Source organism: Heptranchias perlo, chromosome 20, assembly GCF_035084215.1.
Source record: "Heptranchias perlo isolate sHepPer1 chromosome 20, sHepPer1.hap1, whole genome shotgun sequence".
Lineage (NCBI taxonomy): Eukaryota > Metazoa > Chordata > Chondrichthyes > Hexanchiformes > Hexanchidae > Heptranchias > Heptranchias perlo.
The window spans coordinates 21,754,094-21,760,093 of NC_090344.1; positions in this window are offsets into that span (position 1 = coordinate 21,754,094).

A 6,000-nucleotide genomic window follows, 5' to 3' on the forward strand; every position below is an offset into this window, starting at 1 on the left:
AGAAAATGTGACGGCTCATAAGAAAATAAGGAATAGGAGCAGGAATCCGCCATAAGCCCCATTGAGCCTGCGCTGCCATTCAATGAGATCAAGGCTGATCTTTGACCTCAACTCCACTTTACTGCCCAATCCCCATATCCCTTGATTCCCTTCGACTCCAAAAATCTATCAATCTCAGCCTTGCATATACTCAACGACTGTGCATTCACAGCCCTCTGAGGTAGAGAATTCCAAAGATTTACAACCCTCCCAGTGATGAAATTCCTCCTCATCTCAGTCTTAAATGGCCGACCCCTTATCCTGAGACAGTGCTCCTACTTCTACACTCTCCAGCCAGGGGAAACATCCTCTCAGTATCTACCCTCTCAAGCCCTCTCAGAATCTTACAAGTTTCAATGAAATCACCTCTCATTCTTCGAACCATAGAAAAGATACATTACAGAAGGGGGCCATTCGGCCCATCGTGTCCACACTGGCTCGAAGAACAACCAGGTGCCTACTCTAATCCAACCTTCCAGTACCCGGTCCGTAGCCCTGCAGCTTACAGCACTTTAGGTGCAGGTCCAGGTACTTTTTAAAAGAGTTGAGGGTCCCTGCCACTACGACCAATTCGGGCAACAAATTCCATACACCCACCACCCTCTGGGTAAAAAAGTTTTTCCTCATGTCCCCTCTAGTCCTTCCGCCAATCAGCTTAAATTTATGTCCTCTAGTTCTTGAACTCTCTGCCAGGGGAAACAAGTACTTCCTGTCTCCTCTATCTGGGCCCCTCATAATTTTGTACACGTCAATCAAGTCACCACTCAGCCTCCTCTGCTCCAAGGAAAACGACCCCAACCCATCCAATCTCTCCTCGTAGCTGCAATTTTCAAGCCCTGGCAACATTCTTGTAAATCTTCCTTGCACTCTCTCCAGAGCAATTATGTCCTTCCTGTAATGTGGTGACCAGAACTGCACACAATACTCCAGCTGTGGCCTTACCAGCGTTTTACGCAGTTCTATCATTACATCCCTGCTATTGTTTTCTTTACCTCGGCAAATAACGGAGAGCATTCCGTATGCCTTCTTCATAACCTTATATACCTGTACTGCCACCTTCAGGGACCTGTGCACGTGCACTCCATGGTCTCTCACTTCCTCACCACTCTCAATATATTCCCGTTTACTGCACATTCCCATTTTACTGTTTGCCCTCCCTAAGTGCATTGCCTCACACTTCTCCGAGTTGAACTCCATTTGCCACTTTTCCACCCACTCCACCAACCCATTGATATCTTCTTGGAGTCTACAGCTACCCTCTTAACTATCAATTACACAGCCAATTTTTGTGTGATCTGCAAATTTGCCAAACATGCCCCTAACATTCAAGTCCAAATCATTAAGATAGACCACAAAGAGCAACGGACCCAACACTGAGCCCGATGGCACAACACTGGAAACAGATTTCCATTCTCAAAAACATCCATTGACTTTTACCCTTTGTTTCCTGTTACTGAGCCAATTTTGGATCGAATTCGCCACATTTCCCTCTATCCCATGGGCTTTTACCTCTCTGACCAGTCTGCCATGTGGGACCTTGTCAAATGCCTTACTAAAATCCATGTAGCCAACACCCACTGCACTACCCTCATCAATCCTCCTTGTCACTTCCTCAAAGAATTTAATCAGATTTGTAAGGCATGACCTTCCCTGAACAAATCCATGCTGACTATCCCTTATTAAACCATGCCTTTCCAAGTGACAGTTTATCCTATCTCTCAGTATTGAGTCTAATAGTTTGCCCACCACCGAGCTAAGACTGACCGGCCTATAATTATTCGCCCTTTCCCTCGGACCCTTTTTAAAAATGGTCTTACGTTTGCAGTCTTCCAGTCCTCCGGTACCTCCACTGTATCTAGTGAGGATTGGAAAATGATCCTCAGAGCATCCGCTGTTGCCTTCCTGGCTTCCTCCAATAGTCTAGGAAACAATCCATCCGGCCCTGGTGATTTATCAACTTTCAAGGATTCCAGTCCCTCTGGTACTTCCTCTCTTCTTATGTTGACCTTATCCAATATTTCACAACTCTCCTCTTTAACTATTACATCCGGATCATCCCGTTCTTTGGGAAAACGGAGACAATATATTCATTTAAAACCCGACCCACATCCTCTGCATCTACACACAAGTTACCCTTATCATCCCTGATAGATCCCACCCTCTCATTAGCTATCCTCTTGTTCTTAATGTACTGATAAAATATCTACCATTCTTCTGAACTCCAGAGAGTATTGGCCAATTCTATTCAATCTCTCCTCATAGGACAACTGTCTCATCCCAGGAATCAATCTAGTGAACCTTCGCTGCATATACCCTTCCTTAGATAAGGAGAGCACAACTGTCCACAGTACTCCAGGTGTGGCCTCACCAAAGCCCTGTACAACTGCAACAAGACTTCCTTATTCTTCTACTCCAACCCACTTGCAATAAATTCCAACATTCCATTTGCCTTCCGAATTGCTTGCTGTACCTGCATGTTATCTTTCGGTGTTTCTTGTACGAAGACACCCAAATCTCTCTGAACACCAACATTTAATAGTTTCTCACCATTTAAAAAATTCTGTTTTTCTATTCTTCCTACCAAAGGGAGTAACCTCACATTTCCCCACATAATACTCTGTCTGTCACCTTCTTGCCCACTCATTTAACCTGTCGATATCTCTTTGCAGACTCTTTGTGTCCTTCTCACAGCTTACTTTCCCACCGAGCTTCATGTCGTCAGCAGACTTGGATACATCACACTTGGTCCCATCGTCGAAATCATTGATATATATTGTAAATAGCTGAGTCCCAAGCACTGATCCTTGCAGCACCCCACTAGTTACACCTCTCTGTCATTAATATATATCAAAAGACTCATGGTCCTAATACCAACCCCTGCGGAAAATCACTGTATACTTCCTTCCAGTCTGTAAAACAACGGTTCACCACTGCTCTCTGCATTCTGTCTCTCCGCCAATTTTGTATCCATGCTGCCATGGGCTTCAATTTTAACAACAGGTCCATTTGGTGGCACTTTACCAAACGCCTTTTAAATGTCCGTATACACAACATCGAGTCACTACCCTCATCAACCCTCTCCGTTATTTCATTGAAGAACTCATCAAATTAGTCAGACATAATTTCACTTTCAACAAATCTATATTGACTGTCATTTATTAACCCACGTTCTTCCAAGTGAGAATTAATTTTGTCCCGGATTCTGGTCTCTAGAAGTTTCCCACCACCGACGTTAGGCTGACTGGCCTGTAATTGCCGGGTTTATCCCTCTCCCACATTTATGAACAAGGGTGTGACACTTGCAATCCTCCAGTCCTCGGACACCACTCCCATATCCAAGGAGGATTGGAAGATTGTGGTCAGAGCCTCCGCTATCTGCACCCTGACTTCCCTCAGTAATCTAGGAGGCATCCCATCTGGACTGAAAGACTTTTTTACTTTGAGCACTGCCAATCTTTTAAGTACCTCCTCTTTATCTATTTTGATCGTCTCCAATATCACTACGACCACCTCCTTTACTGTACAATGGCAGAATCCTCTTCTCTGTTGAAGACGGATTTGAAGTATTCATTTAGAGCCTCAGCCATGCCCCCTGCCTCCACAAGAAGATCTCCTTTTTTGTCCCTAATCAACCCCACCATTCCTTTGACTCCCCTTTTACTATTTGTATGTTTATAAAAGACTTTTGGATTCCCTTTTATGTTAACCACCAATCTATTCTCATACTCTCTCTTTGCACCTCTTATTCCCTTTTTTAGATCTCCTCTGTACTTTCTTTGTTCAGCCTGGTTCACTACGATATTATGAACCTTACATTCGTCATAAGCCTCCTTTTTCTGTTTCATTTTAATCTCTATCTCTTTAGTCCTCGAGGGAGCTCTAGCTTTGGATGCCCTTCCTTTCTCCCCCGTGGGGATCTGTCTGCTCTGTACCTGAACCCACTCCTCCTTCAAGGCCTCCCATTGTTCAATTACTGTTTTGTTGCCAATTTTTGATTCCAATCCACCTGGACAAGATCCCTTTTTAACTCACTGGAATTAACCCTCCTCCAGTTAAGCCTTTTCACATTTGTTTGTTCCTTGTCCTTATCCGTAACTATTCTAAACCGAATGAGATTATGATCACTGCTGCCCCACTGAAACATGCTCCACCTGCCCCACTTCATTCTCCACACCGAGCCCACTGCTGTACTCACATTCACTCTCTCACATTTGCTCTCCCGCATTCGCTCTCTCACATTCGCTCTCTCACATTCACTCTCTCACATTCACTCTCTCACACTCACTCACATTCGCTCTCTCACATTCACTCTCTCACATTGACTCTCTCACATTCACTCTCTCATATTCACTCTCTCACATTCACTCTCTCACATTCACTCTCTCACATTCGCTCTCTCACATTCGCTCTCTCACATTCACTCTCTCACACACTCTCACATTCACTCTCTCACATTCACTCACTCACATTCGCTCTCTCACATTCACTCTCTCATATTCACTCTCTCACATTCACTCTCACATTCACTCTCTCACGTTCACTCTCTCACGCTCTGCACATTCACTTTTTCACATTCACTCTCACACTCACTCTCTCACACTCACTCTCTCACGCTCTCTCTCCCTTTCACTCAGGGTTTAAGACCACTGAAAGATGATGCGATGGGTTTGGATTTCAGCACAGGGACGAGTGAGAGTGTGTGGGACGGGGATTTACAGCTTTGGGGGAACAAGAGAGGAAAGAATGTTCCATAGAAACTAGAATTGTCTGTTCCGAATTTTTATCCTGTAGTTACAGTGATGATTTTTGTAAACTCCTTTTACAGGGTATGAGAAGGTGAGGATTTGCAGACAGGAAACTCAAACCAAAGATCATGTCAAGATCTGACAGAGTCACTCGATTCATCAGGACCTGAATATCATCGGCCTTTGAATGTGGAAGGAGAAATGTTTGTCTGTTCTGTCTCTGGGAGAAGATTTCAAACATCATTGTGAGTGGAAAAGCACCGAGACACACACACCCGAGTGAGAGTGTTCCAGTGCCCTGACTGTGGAAAGAGTTTTAACCAGTTGCACAGCCTGAAAAAACCTCACATCATTCACAGCGGGGAGAAACCGTACACGTGTTCTGTGTGTGGACGAGGCTTCAACTGATCGTCCAACCTGGAGAGACACAAGGACACCCGGACCACGGAGAAACCGTGGAAATGTGGGGACTGTGGGAAGGGATTCAATTACCCGTCAAATCCTGAAACTCATCGACGCAGTCACACTGGGGAGAGACCGTTCACCTGCTCCGTGTGTAAGAAGAGATTCACTCGGTCATCCCACCTTCTGTCACACCAATGTTTTCACACTGGGGAGAGACCTTTAAATGTTTTGACTGTGAGAGGGCTTTAAAAGCACAAATGATCTGTTGAGACACCAACGCACTCACACTGGGGAGAGACTGTTCACCTGCTCCGTGTATGGGAAGGGATTCACTAATTCATCCCACCTTCTGAGACGGGTTGCACTCAAGCAGAACCGGGACCAATATCCTCGCGGGGGTTTTGCTGGGGGCGGGGGGTTAAACTAGTATCGCAGAGGGATGGGTTCCAAAGGGCAGGTACAGATAGGACAAATTCTGACCAGGAAACGGGAAGTGGAAAAGCAGTTACTTATGTCGTTAGTCACTCAGAAAGGCAAAAGAAGCAAAGGTTAAATGGTGTTCAGCACAGGACTTTGATGGGGTTAAAGGGCATATACTTCAATGGAAGGAGTATTACAAACAAAGCGGATGGGGTGATATAAATAGAGTACAAAATTATGTGGGGCCTCAATAGAGTAGACAGGAAGTACCTGTTTCCCCGAGCGGAGAGTTCAAGGACTAGAGGACAGAGATTTAAGCTGATTCGCGGACGGATTAGAGGGGTCATCAGGAAAATCTTTTTTATCCAGAGGGTGGTGGGTGTATGGAATT